General features: G+C 42.2%; 1 protein-coding gene and 1 long non-coding RNA gene across 2 annotated transcripts in view; both read right to left on the bottom strand.

Moving 5' to 3' along the window:
• The window catches only part of SLC9C2 (solute carrier family 9 member C2 (putative)), a 272,343-nt gene that overhangs the window by 34,697 nt on the left and 223,422 nt on the right, over positions 1-14,224 (bottom strand). The window lies entirely within an intron of this gene.
• On the bottom strand, positions 8,609-13,912 carry LOC125965653 (uncharacterized). The gene is made up of 3 exons (XR_007479840.1): positions 13,056-13,912; positions 12,799-12,914; positions 8,609-9,202 (listed from the first exon to the last, which is right to left on the bottom strand). It is a non-coding gene; the product is annotated as an uncharacterized LOC125965653 (long non-coding RNA).

Raw genomic sequence — 14,224 nt, 5'->3', positions numbered from 1 at the left:
AACAGCTCCAGCTATGGGACGGTGTGGGTGGAATATACGTTCCAAGGACAGGGCAGCGGGTAAGGAGCCTTCAATTGCCCAGGTCTAGCTCTAGGGTCAACTGGCAGTGATGTCCTCTCAACGACCTCCTCCTATACAAGGATCTTTGTTTTGTTCACTGATGTATCACAAGTACCCAGAACAGAAAGAGGCAAACTTTTCTATAAAGTATCAGAGAGAAAACACCTTGGCTTTGTGGATCATATGGTCTCTGTTGCAACTATTTAACTCTGCCCTCATAATTCGAAAGCAGCTACAGATAATACAGAAGCAAACAGGTGTGGCTGGGACCAATAAAACTTTACTTATGGATATTGAAACTTGAATTTAATATAATCTTCACATACAGAATATTCTTCTTTTCATTTTTTTTCAACCACTTAAATACGTGAAAAACATTCTTAGTTCACAGGCCATACAAAAACAGGCGGTAGGCTGGATTTGGCCATGCGTCAGTTTGAAAACCACTGACCTAGAACATTGTAAGGGTTCGAATGGAAGCTTTTATGCTAAAATACTCAAGGGTATTTTAAAGTGCTATATTATTTTATGTATATTAAGCATTACTTATACAATCATGTTTATATTGTTATTGTGTTTGCCAAGTGCCTTGTCAGAGTCAGTGCAGAGGAAAATTTAACTTTATCCACCATGAACTGTGATATGTATAAATTAGTGAGACTGGAATAAGGACATTCTCCATAAAAATAGTAGATGGTAAACAACTCTGGCCCCAAACATCTCATCCAACTCACATTGTACCTTATCAATAAAACCAAGTTCTACTGTTTAAAAAGCAGGGACTTCCCTGGTGGTCCAGTGGTTAGGACTTGGCGCTTTCACTGCTGTGGGCCCAGGTTCAATCCCTGGTTGGGGAACTAAGATCTTGTAAGCCACATAGCATGGCCAAAAGAAAAAAAAAAAGTTTAAATTAAAAACTTAAAAAAAAAAGCAACTGACAGTATTGGAAACTAAACCAGTTATGATGATGTGTGCATTTCTGACTGACTCATACTGAGAAAAGATAGAGTTAGCTAATCTCAATGGTGTAGAAAAGGCTTCATGGAGCAAAGATGTGTATTATTGTACCTAGAGGATTAACTTAATGTATTTTTGACCTGTGGACCCCATGAATTAGAGAGCTTTGCTAAAGAGGTGGGGCCAGTTCAATTCCCACACTGGCTGGTTAGTTCAGGGCTTATAGACACATCCTGCCCTCTTAAGACTAAAGTAGACATTTCTCCATCCCGCCTGGCACACAAAAAGGAAGCAGGACCTTGGCATATAATAGGTACTCAGGAAATATTTGAATGAATGGATGAATATATGGATAGCTTTGAAATATTAGGGGAAAAAACACACTTTCTAGTAAATAGGCCATCAGCAAATATTATTTACTCTGTTCTAGTCTTATCTGCCATGGGAAAAATAAGAAATATTAGCCACTCCCAGGGATGCAAGGATTCTTCGACATATGCAAATCAATCAATGTGATATACCATATTAACAAACAGAAGAATAAAATCCACATGATCATCTCAATTGATGCAGAAAAAGCTTTCAACAAAATTCAACACCCATTTATGATAAAAACTCTCCAGAAAGTGGGCACAGAGGGAACCTACCTCAACATAATAAAGGCCATATGTGACAAACTCACAGCTAACATCATTCTCAATGATGAAAAACTGAAAGCATTTCCTCTAAGATCAGGAACAAGACAAGGTTGTCCACTATCACCATTATTATTCAACATAGTCTTGGAAGTCCTCACCACAGCAATCAGAGAAGAAAAAGAAATAAAAGGAATCCAAATTGGAAAAGAAGAACTAAAACTGTCACTGTTTTCAGATCACATAATACTATACATAGAAAATCCTAAAGATGTCACCAGAAAACTACTACAGCTAATCAACGAATTTAGTAAAGTCACAGGATACAAAATTAATACACAGATATCTCTTGCATTCCTATACAGTAACAATGAAAGATCAGAAAGAGAAATTAAGGAAACAATCCCATTTACCACTGCAACAAAAAGAACAAAATACCTAGGAATAAACCTACCTAAGGAGGCAAAAGACCTGCATGCAGAAAACCATAAGACACTGATGAAACAAATCAAAGACAACACAAACAGATGGGGAGATATATAATATTCTTGGATTGGAAGAATTAATATTATCAAGATGACTATTCTACACAAAGCAATCTACAGATTGAATGCAATTCCTATCAAAGTACAAATGGCATTTTTCACAGAACTGGAACAGAAAATTTTACAGTGTATAAGGACACACAAAAGACCCTGAATAGCTAAAGCAATCTTGAGAAAGAAAAATGGAGCTGCAGGAATCAGACTCCCTGTCTTCAGACTATACTACAAAGCTACAGTAATCAAGACAGTATGGCACTGGCACAAAAACAGAAATATAGATCAATGGTACAGGATAGAAAGTCCAGAGATAAACCCATGCACCTATGATCACCTAATCTATGACAAAGGAGGCAAGAATATACGATGGAGAAAAGACAGTCTCTTCAATAAGTGGTGCTGGGAAAACTGGACAGCTACATGTAAAAGAATGAAATTAGAACACCACCTAACACCATATACAAAAATAAACTCAAAGGATTAAAGAACTAAATGTAAGACAGGACACTATAAAACTCTTAGAGGAAAACATAGGAAAAACGCTCTTTGACATAAATCACAGCAAGATCTTTTTTGACCCACCTCCTAGAGTAATGTAAATAAAAACAACAATAAGCAAATGGGACCTAATTAAACTTAAAAGCTTTTGCACAGCAAAGGAAACCATAAATAAGACAAAAAGACAACTCTCAGAATGGGAGAAAATATCTGCAAACAAATCAATGGAGAAAGGATTAATCTCCAAAATATACAAACAGCTCATGGAACTCAATATCAAAAAAACAAACAACCCAATCAAAAAATGATCAGGAGACCTAAACAGACATTTCTCCAAAGAAGACATACAGATGGCCAACAAACACATGAAAAGCTTCTCAGCATCACTAATTATTAGAAAAATGCAAATCAAAACTACAATGAGGTATCACCTCACACCAGTTAGAATGGGCATCATCAGAAAATCTACAAACAACAAATGTTGGAGAGGGTGTGGAGAAAAGGGAACCCTCTTGTGCTCTTGGTGGGAATGTAAACTGAGACAGCAACTATGGAAAACAGTATGGAGGTTCCTTAAAAAACTAAAAATAGAAGTACAATACGACCCAGCAATCCCACTACTGGGCATATACCCAGAGAAAAACGTAATTCAAAAAAACACATGCAACCCAATGTTCATTGCAGCACTATTTACAAGAGCCAGGACATGGAAGCAACCTAAATGTCTATCCATCAACAGATGAATGGATAAAGAAGATGTGGTACATATATACAATGGAATATTACTCAGCCATTAAAAGGAATGAAATTGGGTTGTTTGTAGAGTTGTGGATGGACCTAGAGACTGTCATACAGAGTGAAGTAAGTCAGAGAGAAAAACAAATATCGGATATTAATGCATATATGTGGAATCTAGAAAAACGGTATAGATGATCTTATTGGCAAAGCAGAAATACAGACACAGACGTAGAGAACAAACATATGGACACCCATGGGGGGAAAGGCGGGGTGGGGTGAATTGGGAGATTGGAATTGACATATATACACTATTGATATTATGTATAAATAGATAACTACTGAGAACCTACTGTATAGCTCAGAGAACTCTACTCAATGACCTAAATGGGAAGGAAATCCAAAAAAGAGGGGATATATATATATACGTATAGCTGATTCACCTTGCTGTACAGTAGAAACTAACACAACATTGTAAAGCAACTATACTCCAGTAAAAATTAATTTAAAATAAAAAGAAATATAAGCTGCAATGTTCACCCACTTACTCATTCACTAATTTCACAACCATTTACTGAATAGATGCTATGTTCAGAAACTCTTCCAAGAACTGGGCCTACAAAGCTAACCAAGACAGAGAAGGCTGAATCCTAGGCACTTTTCATGGGCTCTAGGCACTTCTGCCTTCATGGGTCCCTTCCTCCATTAAAAAAATAATAAAAGTTTTATTTTGCATTAATATAAACACATACATACTCAGGCTGGATTATTATATTCATCATTATTATTATATTCATTATTTCTTCTGAATTTAAAAGAAATTAAAACTACAACATCGTGGTGGGCCCCGAAAGTACCGTGTCTACTGTGCCTTACACAGAAGTCAGCCGCACTACAGCCTCTGCTTTCCTGCCTTCTCTCCTGAAAATTATTCAGGGGCTGAGCACGAAAGGTGGGTGGGATTCCAGGTGTGAGAGGGTGTGAGAGTCTTGAAGGGTATTTCTGGAGAGCTTCCACGTGGGGGCCTGTGGTGATGGGGTGAGGAAGGCATCTGTGTGAAGGGACTGTGACAGCAGTGAGAGGTATTAGGATCTTAGAAGAGCGAGGAGGGAATCTAATTGCGGGTTGGCATTACCATAATGATGGCAAGGCAGGATAGCTGAGCAGAAGTGCACGAGGAGGGTGGCCTCACTGCTCAGTGCAGGCTATCCAAGCCCGAGTGGAGTAAGGCAGATGTCTACACAAGGCAGCAAAGGTGGTGGTGGTGGCCCATTAAGAAGCTACTGGGAGTGAGGAGGGCCTCTGGGAAGGATAGGGAAGCAGAAGCAACAGCCTGGGGTGGGAGCTAAGCAGGATGCAGAGGATATTAGCACAGTCCGGTGTGGAATGTCAGAGCCTGAACAAGGTGGATCAAGGTAAGCACTGCCAACTTGGGACAATGTGATAACAGATTTGATAAATAATGATGATAACAGATTAGAACCCAATAAATAAAATAGGAATCCATGAGGCCATACTGATATAAATGAATAAATTCATTAATTGATTAATAAGGAGAAGAGAAAGCTTTTCCTTACAGCAGAATGCCAATTGATAAATGTAGAATGAATTAAGAATGAATTAATGAATCAATGTAGAAGTTAAATTAGAAAATCATGATCTTGGGCTTCCCTGGTGGCACAGTGGTTAAGAATCTGCCTGCCAGTTCAGGGGACACAGGTTCAATCCCTGGTCCGGGAAGATCCCACATGCCGCGGAGCAACTAAGCCCGTGTGCCGTGACTACTGAGCCTGCGGTCTAGAGCCCGAGAGCCACAACAAGAAAAGCCACCGCAACGAGAAGCCCGTGCACCGCAAGGAGGAGTAGCCCCTGCTCGCCGCGACTAGAGAAAGCCCGTGTACAGCAACGAAGACCCAACACAGCCATAAATAAATAGATAGATAGATAAATAAATACATTTAAAAAAAAGAAGAAAATCACAATCTGGCAATCATCATCATAATATTGATTCAGACAAGAATAATCAATGGATTCTAAAATGGATGGGTGAACATTTGATGCAGAATGAGATATTCAAATACTACGAAAATACCTCCCACAAAATACTAATTATAAAGGGGAAAAGAATACTTTTACAATGAGGAAACCTGATCAAAGTGAACCTCACCACTGATAAAACAAATTAGAATCGTGCACCACCTATTGGAGGCAATGAGAAGACCATCACTGCTGTGATGTTCTTGCCAAAAATAAATTTTTTTAAAGCGTGACCTAAATCTAATTATGAGGAAATATCAGACAAATTCAAATTGAGGTACATTCCACAGAAATATCTGCCCTGCGATATAATTAACTGTGAGGGCCCTGAAAATTGAGGGAAGATTGAGAAACTCCCCTACTTCGAAGAAGACTAAAGGAGAGGTGACAACTAAATGCAATATGCAACCCTGGACTTGTGGGTGAAACTTACTGTGTCTGCAGATTATATGGTAATAATGTATCAGTGTTATTTTCCTGATTTTGATGGTTGTACTACTGTTATGTAGTAGGATGTACCTGTGAGGGACACACTAAAATACTGGCGGGGGGTGGGTGACAGGGTAATGATGCCAGCAACGTCTCCTTCAGTGGTTCGGGAAAAAAGGTTATTATACTATTCTTGCAACTTTTCTTTGAGTCTGAAATTATTTCAAAATAAGAAGACAAAATTAAATTAAAAATCTTCCAACATTTACAGGTAAAGCCAAGGACTACAGAATTTGTAACTGAACTACTGTGTATTCCCTGAACAACATTTGCTTTTACTGATTTATAATATTTTAAATCAAGTATTTTTTTCTGATATAAAAATATGGCTCCCACATGCAAAACTAATCTACAGTATGAGAAGTGAGGACTTTGGTTACCCTGGTGGGAGGATAATGGGGAAATAGTGATAGAAGAAAGTGGTGAGGAGTTTCTGCAGTTCTAGTATTGTTTCCAGATCTGGGTGCTGGCTGTATATCCTTTATGTATCCCCTCACCCTGTACACTTTAGATTTCTGCTCTTTTCTTTATACGTGCTATACTTCAATAAATTCTAATTTAAATGAAAAAAGACATAATCCTTAATTTTTAAAAATCCATAATCCATCATATACTCCAGATGATGACAATTTTGTCAGAGTTGCATATCTAAAACTCACAAATCAACAATGAACCATAAAACTAACCTAAGAAGCTCTAAATTGGTGGTTAAACAAAAATTCAAGGGAGAAGGTCGCTGGGGCCAAGAATAGTCAAAAAATACACTCACCAGTTGTCCATGTCATCTTCTCATGCAAAAGTGGAAGATGGATATCAAGATCCAATTTTACTACCCACTGTTACTGCTTTCCTCCAACAATGTGAGGCAACATTCAAACATGTTTATTGGAGAGGGACTTGGTCAATGGGGAGACCCCCGTTATGCTGTGACAGTTATGAGCCTAAGTGAGCCCACGTGGTGCTGGTATCTAAGGATTGACGGTGGTAGGACTCCAAAGGATGTGCGTAAAAATAAATACAGCGGGCTTCCCTGGTGGCACAGTGGTTAGGAGTCCGCCTGCCGATGCAGGGGACGTGGGCTCGTGCCCCGGTCCGGGAGAATCCCACGTGCCGCGGAGTGGCTGGGCCCGTGAGCCATGGCCGCTGAGCCTGCGCGTCCGGAGCCTGTGCTCTGCAACGGGAGAGGCCGCAGCAGTGAGGGGCCCGCGTAACCGCAAAAAGTAAAAATAAATAAAAATAAATACAGGAGCCCATCTACTCCTGGATGATGGATGTAGCAGGGATGAACTTCCAGTGCACACCCTGAGGGGGAAGTGTAGCAGCCCTTACCCCCTCACCGAGGGTGAGTAATTTTCACCCAGAATTCCAACTCCCTCAGTCAGGAAAATACCGCAACTGTGCAAGCACAGGGGACCCCTGCTGCCTAGATCAGGCTCTTTACTACACACAACAAACAGTTTTGCCTTCTCTTAGGACTTCTCAGATTTTACCTGGGGACCTTACTGAAACGCAGGTTCCGACTGGGTTTGGGGACAATTTAGCTTTCTAACATGGTTGGGCCAATGCTGCTGATCAGCAGCCTTACCTGGTCAGCAGCCTCACCTGGTCAGCCAGGTGTTGGAGACCAGCCCTCATTTATTTCATCCATTTGCTTCGCCTTTGTGGGGAAGGGGTCAGCTGGTAAAACTTTAAGTACACGGATAAATCCATTGAGCTACTTTACAATTACACAAATACTCAAAACATATAATAATGAAGCCTTCGAGAAGGGTGTGAATAGATGGTGTCTCCTCCCACTGCTGTAAAAATACTCCATCCTCAGTTGATTGAATCCACAGATGGATCAACAGAATCCACAGAACCAGAGGGCCAACCGTAAAGGACGTGAGCATCCAAGGATTAAATGCCCGGCAGATACAAAGGGACGACTGTATTTCTCTCAACTTTGCCCTTCATGGGTATAGAATCCCACAGTCCTGTGTTACACCTAGGCTCTGGCACCAACAAGTTATGTGATTTGGGATGAATTACTTAACTTCTTTGTGCCCTTTTCCTCATCTATAAATCAAAATAATTACATGTACTTTGTTCTTCTTGTATTAAGTAAAATTTAGTCTGAGCGATTTTATATAACTAAGCAATGTTAATGGGTAGTGAGGACATAAAAAGAAGCCACAAGAATGGAGAAAAGAGGTGAAAGAGATATACAGGCAGAATAATAATGATAATAATAATAAATAACAGTAGCAGGGAATATTATTATGACTTACTGAGTGGCCAGTCTTGCACTTCAACTTTACATGCTAGAGCTCCACATTATCTCACTCACTCCGTAACAACACTGTCAAGGTAGGTGTTACTATTATCCCCCACTTTACAGACAAGAAAACTAAGGGCTCCAGAGGCTATGTGTGTGCAAGAAAATTCAATTCTTAAGTGGTAAAACAGAGCCAGAATCGAAAGGCAGATCCGTCAGAGCCCAAACTCCAAACAGCAAAATGAGTTTCAGAATCATCTATTTATCATAATCACTTGGAGGGCTTGTTAAAATCACAAACTCCTGGGCCCAAGCCAAGACCTACAAGGGTGATTCTTACACAGCCTGACACCAGTCCACCCAGCTGAATTTAGGAACCATTGCCAAAATGTGCTGCCTTCCTCTAATGTGAAGGAACATTCAAAAGATGTTTGTTGTGAAGGGACATGGTCCGTGTACAGACCCTAGTGATGCTTTAACAGTTATGAGCATGTCTAAGTGAGTCCTTGTAGTGCTGGTTCTTACAGTCCGTGTGGGGAAAGTTAGAGGCAGGGGCAGAAAATGTCAGAAGACGCCTCACAGAGTCACTGGCTCACCATGTCACTGGCCTCCAATTCATCCATGAATACCAAGGGATCCAAATGCCCATCACTTCCCACCTGCTGCCAATGAGAAGACCCTCATGCTCCTTGGAAGTGAGCATTAGCCTCAGATTGTTTGAAGCTGTGAAATCCTGCTTTAAATCCCAGATTCCTGGAGCTGAAGGATGAAGCCCATTGTCCTGGAGTAAAACCCAAGGGGTAGCAGCCCCACTAAGGTAACACTTACCCAGTCTGGAATAGTCCTTGAGATGTGGCTTTTTCCATCATGAAGGTCTCTAACGCTTCTTTCTTTGACAGGAAGGACTTGGGGGAAGTCCCTCTGATTTCCCCCTGCTGACACTGGTTTGCTTTGGCCCCTTGACTTGTGTGGGCTTCCTGAAGTCTCCGCCACTGCAGACCAGAGGGGATCTCACTTTCCATTTGCCCAGGGTAAAAGGAAGAGAGGAAAACCTCCACCCACTTGAGATAGGCTTAGTCTACGTTAAGCCTGAGACAAAGGGCATGCCATTCATTATCACCACCTCTCAGGCAATATATATTTGCTAGACAGGTGTTGGGGGAGGAGCTGGGGGAGGGTTTAATCCAGGAGACCTGGGTTTCAGCTGTGGCTCTGGTTTAGCGGTGGTTCTGCCCTAGCTATGATGACAAATTATTTATCACGTCCTCACCTGGGTTCTCGAATCTGTACTATAAGAAAATGTTTTATATAATTTCTAAAATCCTCCAGAATATAAGCCCCATGAGAGTGTCACATTGCAGAATATACATTCGGTACATACTTTATGGAAGAATAGTTAAATGAACCTTTTCAGAGATCAATTGCCCTGCCACATCCTCTCAGCCTGCTTCTTAATTTCAGCCACAACCACAGTGGACAGTTCCTGGGAGACTCAGACTGGCCTAGTTCTGACACTGCCCCCACTCAAGGCCAGCCCTGCAAGTCTTTCTGCTTCCTGCCTCCATTTCTGACTCAGCCTCAGCTCCTCACAACCTCAAATTCAACAAAAAGAAGGAACCATTTGTCTCTACCTCCCTCAAAAGTTGCTAACTGGTTCATGGTCCCTGAGTGAGAAAATATTAACAAACATTAACCATAGAAAAGAATAATAAATTGAACTTACGTTTCTAAAAAGACATCATTAAAGAAGTAAAAATGTTAACCATGGGCTAGGTGAATGTATTTGCAATATATGTATGAAGCAAACACTTGTATCTGGACTCATATCCAGAATATATAAAGAATTGCTGGAGGGTTTCCCTGGTGGCGCAGTGGTTGAGAGTCCGCCTGCCGATGTAGGGGACACGGGTTCGTGCCCCGCTCCGGGAAGATCCCACATGCTGCAAAGCGGCTAGGCCTGTGAGCCATGGCCACTAAGCCTGCGCGTCCAGAGCCTGCGCTCAGCAACGGGAGAGGCCACAAAAGTGAGTGGCCCGCGTACCGCAAAAGAAAAAAAGTAAGAATTGCTGGAAATCAATGATAAAGAAAAGACCCAACAACTTAGTGTTTTTTAGAAATGGGCAAAAGCTTAAACAGCCATTTGACAAAACAGGTTATCCAAAGGCCAATGAGTATATGAAAGTGTTCAGCACTATTAGTCACACAAAAATACAAATTAAAACTACAATGTGATATTGTGATACCCATTCAAAATAGCTATAATTTATAAGGCTGAAAATAATAAGTAGGCAAGTATGTAGAGCAACTCTAAGTCTCATATACTATTGGTAGATGTATAAATTGGTACCATCACCTGGGAAAACTATTTGGTAATACCTACTAAAGATATGCATTTTTTCTATGACCCAGAAATTCTACTCCTGATACATACCCAAAGAAGTGAATGCTTATATCCATCAAGGTACATACAATAAAGTACATAGCAACATTATTGAATAGCTCCAAACCAGAAATAACCCAAATGTCCATCAATGGTAGAATGGATAAATAAATTGTGGTATGATTCATCTAATAGAATACCATACAGGTGTGAAAAAGAATGAACAAATACTACATAAAAAAACAAGGACAGGGGGCTTCCCTGGTGGCGCAGTGGTTAAGAATCTGCCTGCCAATGCAGGGGACATGGCTTCAAGCCCTGGTCTGGGAGGATCCCACATGCCGCGGAGTGGCTAGGCCCATGAGCCACAACTACTGAGCCTGCGCGTCTGGAGCCTGTGCTCCGCAACGGGAGCGGCTGCGACAGTGAGAGGCCCGCACACTGCGATGAAGAATGTCCCCCACTCGCTGCAACTGGAGAAAGCCCTCGCACAGAAACGAAAACCCAACACAGCCAAAATAATTAATTAATTAATTAATTAATTTAAAAAAATAGAAAGGCCTCTTCTGACATCTCGGTGTAAAAAGCATCCCTTCATTAAAAAAAAAAAAAACAAGGACGAATTTCACAAATGTAATCTTGATCAAAGAAGCCAGATACCAAAGATTAAACACTATATGATTCCATATAAGTTGAGTTCAAAAAAGGTAAAACTTCTATCTATGGTAATATAAGTCAGAACAGTGATTATCTTTGGATGGTGCATTGACAGAGAGTGGCTGTAAGGGAGCATTCTGGGCTGCTGGAAATATTCTACAGCTCCATCTTGGTGACGGTTCCATGTATGTATAAATATATAAAATTCATTGGCTATACACTTAAGATTTGCACACTTACAGCATGTAAGTTATAGTTCAATGTTTATAGAAGTGCCAGGCTGTCTTAGTTCACATGCCTACTCCTAGATCCATCACTGTGGCCATAGAGTATAATGACTGGCTTGGGCCTGGGTCAATATGGTTCATCCCTAGGGCTGGGGGTGCAGCCCACCCAGACCAAGAATGGACAAAGGAGGAAATTTGGAGGTGTTTCTGGAAGATAAGGAAAAAGATCTTCTAAGGGAGACAGGCAACTAATTTCCAACAGTCAGGATGGAGGTGGCCCTCACCATGAGCAAGTGGATTGGAGAAACCCAGTCTTCAAGGAGAGAGAGAGACAGAAAGAGTACAGAGAGATACACCCAGAGTAACCTGGCTCCTAACTTTCCAATTCCTGGTTCTCGGTCCTGCAAGTGAAGCTGCACTTCTTATTTTGGAGCTCTGTAAGATTCCCCTGTGTCTGTGGGGAACTTTTCATTCTTTTTGGCCATCTGGCACTTTGAACCTCCTTTTATTGTTTGGGGAAGTTCCCCACATTATGAATCTTGGTGGGAGGCAGGGCCACCTCCCATTGTCAATGCCGAAAGTGCCAAATGCTCACATTTCCAGCCTTTCTTGCAGCTAGAATGCAGGTGGTTGATGTAGGTTCTGCCAAGGAGAGCACTGCGCCTGGACTGCAGGGACCACGCGACACATTCATTCTGGAGCATGGTCCACCAGTGTTGATGCAGTCCAGTCCAGTGCTCGGGGCGTCAGAGGAGCAAGCGGCAGCGGCTGGTGCTCAGCCGTGCAGCCCTGCGGTCCTCACACACCATTCTACAGTGTGATATTGGGCCCTTTGCCCACTGAGGGCCCACACTTGGGTCTCCAGCCTTCCTGGCAATCCTATACCTGATTCAGCATCCTTATAATAGTTCCTTTGTGGCCTAAATCAACCCGAGTTAGTTTAAAACCAGGAACCGTAATTGATAACAGGATAGTTCCAGAAAATTCCCCCCTTCATTTATACTAGTTTTGGAAGGTTCTGTTACTTGCAACATGGAGAAACAAAGCCTGAATCCAAAGAAGTGATTCTACTGTATGAATTACCTGGACCATCATTCGGTCACAAGGAAGATGTTTGGTGGCAAACAGGCCTTTTACCAGCCCGCAAATCACATGACAGGAGGGAAGGGAACAAGCTAACTAATAAGTGTAGATGGCTGTTAGGGCCTCCGCTTGCATTACGTTTGGTTCTCGTAATAGACCCATGAGATGGTATTTTATGGCTAGGGCTGCCATAAAATACCAGATACTAGGTGGCTTAGACAAAAGAAATTTATTTTCTCACCGTTCCAGAGGCAAGAAGTCCAAGATCAAGGTGCTGGACAATTCAGTTTCTAGTGAAATCTCTCTTCCTGGCTTTTGGCAGGCACCTTCTCACTGTATCCTCACGTGGTCTTTCCTCTGTTGCATGCATGGAGAGAGAGTGAGAGAGAGAGAGAGAGAGAAAGGAGAGAGATCTGTGGTGTCCCTTCTTCTTCCTATAAGGACCCCAGTCCTATTGGATTAGGGTTCCACCCTTATGACCTCATTTAACCTTATTACCTCCTTACAGGCCGTATCTCCAGAGTCACGTTGGGGCTTAGGGTTTCAATATATGAATTTTGGGAGACATGATTCAGTCTATTACAGGTACTGTCGCAACACTGCAGAAGAGAAACATGAGGTTAAAATCCTTGTCCAAGGTCTAAATAAAGCCTTTGTACTTTCCACCCTCACTTGTGGTAGAAAGTATCAAACCCTAGAAACACAAGCTTGCAAAGCACCAGACAAAGAGTATGTGGTTGTCACAGAGTAGTAAGAAATGAACGAACATGGGATGAAGTCAGTGTGACTGTCCAATCATCAGCCCTGAAGTCAGGGACTGGAATAGCCCAAACTCACCCACAGGCGCCTCTCCGAGCTCCAGCTGTGTCCACGGCTGGCACCCTGTTCAGCCCTGAATCTCATCATTCTAAGACCAATGTTTGGGCCCTGACTCGCACTACTTGGTGAACGCTGACAAAAACTCTCTCCTTGGGCCAACTTTAGTCAGCCTCCTTCACACCCACTTCACCAGGCCTCCCTTGGCCTGCTGAGCCCAGTTTTAGCAAAGTACCCAGTAAGCCAGTCGGTCAAGAATCGGCTCACCTTCGCTATCCAATCAAGCTCCTCCACCCTTGGCACTTAACCAAGTTTCTCTTAATAATTTTCCATCCATTCCCTCACCTGCCCTTTGGCAGTGAGTCCCCACTGTTGTATTAAAAGTCGAGTTCAATCTCTCTCACTACTGCAATAAACTTAAATAAAGTCTTCCTTGCCATCTTAAATCTCAGAATAATTTTTCTTCAACAGTTCGTTAGGGGCAAGACTCACATTTCACATTTCGCTTTACATATCACCACAGCAGTTAGCATGTGGCCCACCTGCTGCTTTGTCAAGAGGTGAGTGATGGGGTGGGTATTTGAGTGACAGCAAAGAACCCCAGGGGACCAGCTACAGAGAAAAGTCAAAAGCACCTTGATGCCTACGAAGAGCGGCAGGTAGGATCAACTTGGAACCGAAAAGTGGAGGAGGACAAAGTGGGGGAAACAGGGGAGCCTCGCACACACGTCAAAATCAAGGGGAACCACCTTACACTGCCGCTTTGGGCCACTCCAGAAGCAAAGGGCCCCAACCTTGATGGTCCCCAGGGCCCTGGGCTGGGCCTGAGAGCCCCAGGTCTAAGAGGCAGC

The sequence above is a fragment of the Orcinus orca genome, chromosome 1, assembly GCF_937001465.1.
Source record: "Orcinus orca chromosome 1, mOrcOrc1.1, whole genome shotgun sequence".
In the NCBI taxonomy this organism is placed as follows: Eukaryota; Metazoa; Chordata; class Mammalia; order Artiodactyla; family Delphinidae; genus Orcinus; species Orcinus orca.
The sequence above is the reverse complement of the archived record's forward strand: the minus strand, read 5'-3'. Positions and strand labels throughout refer to the sequence as shown.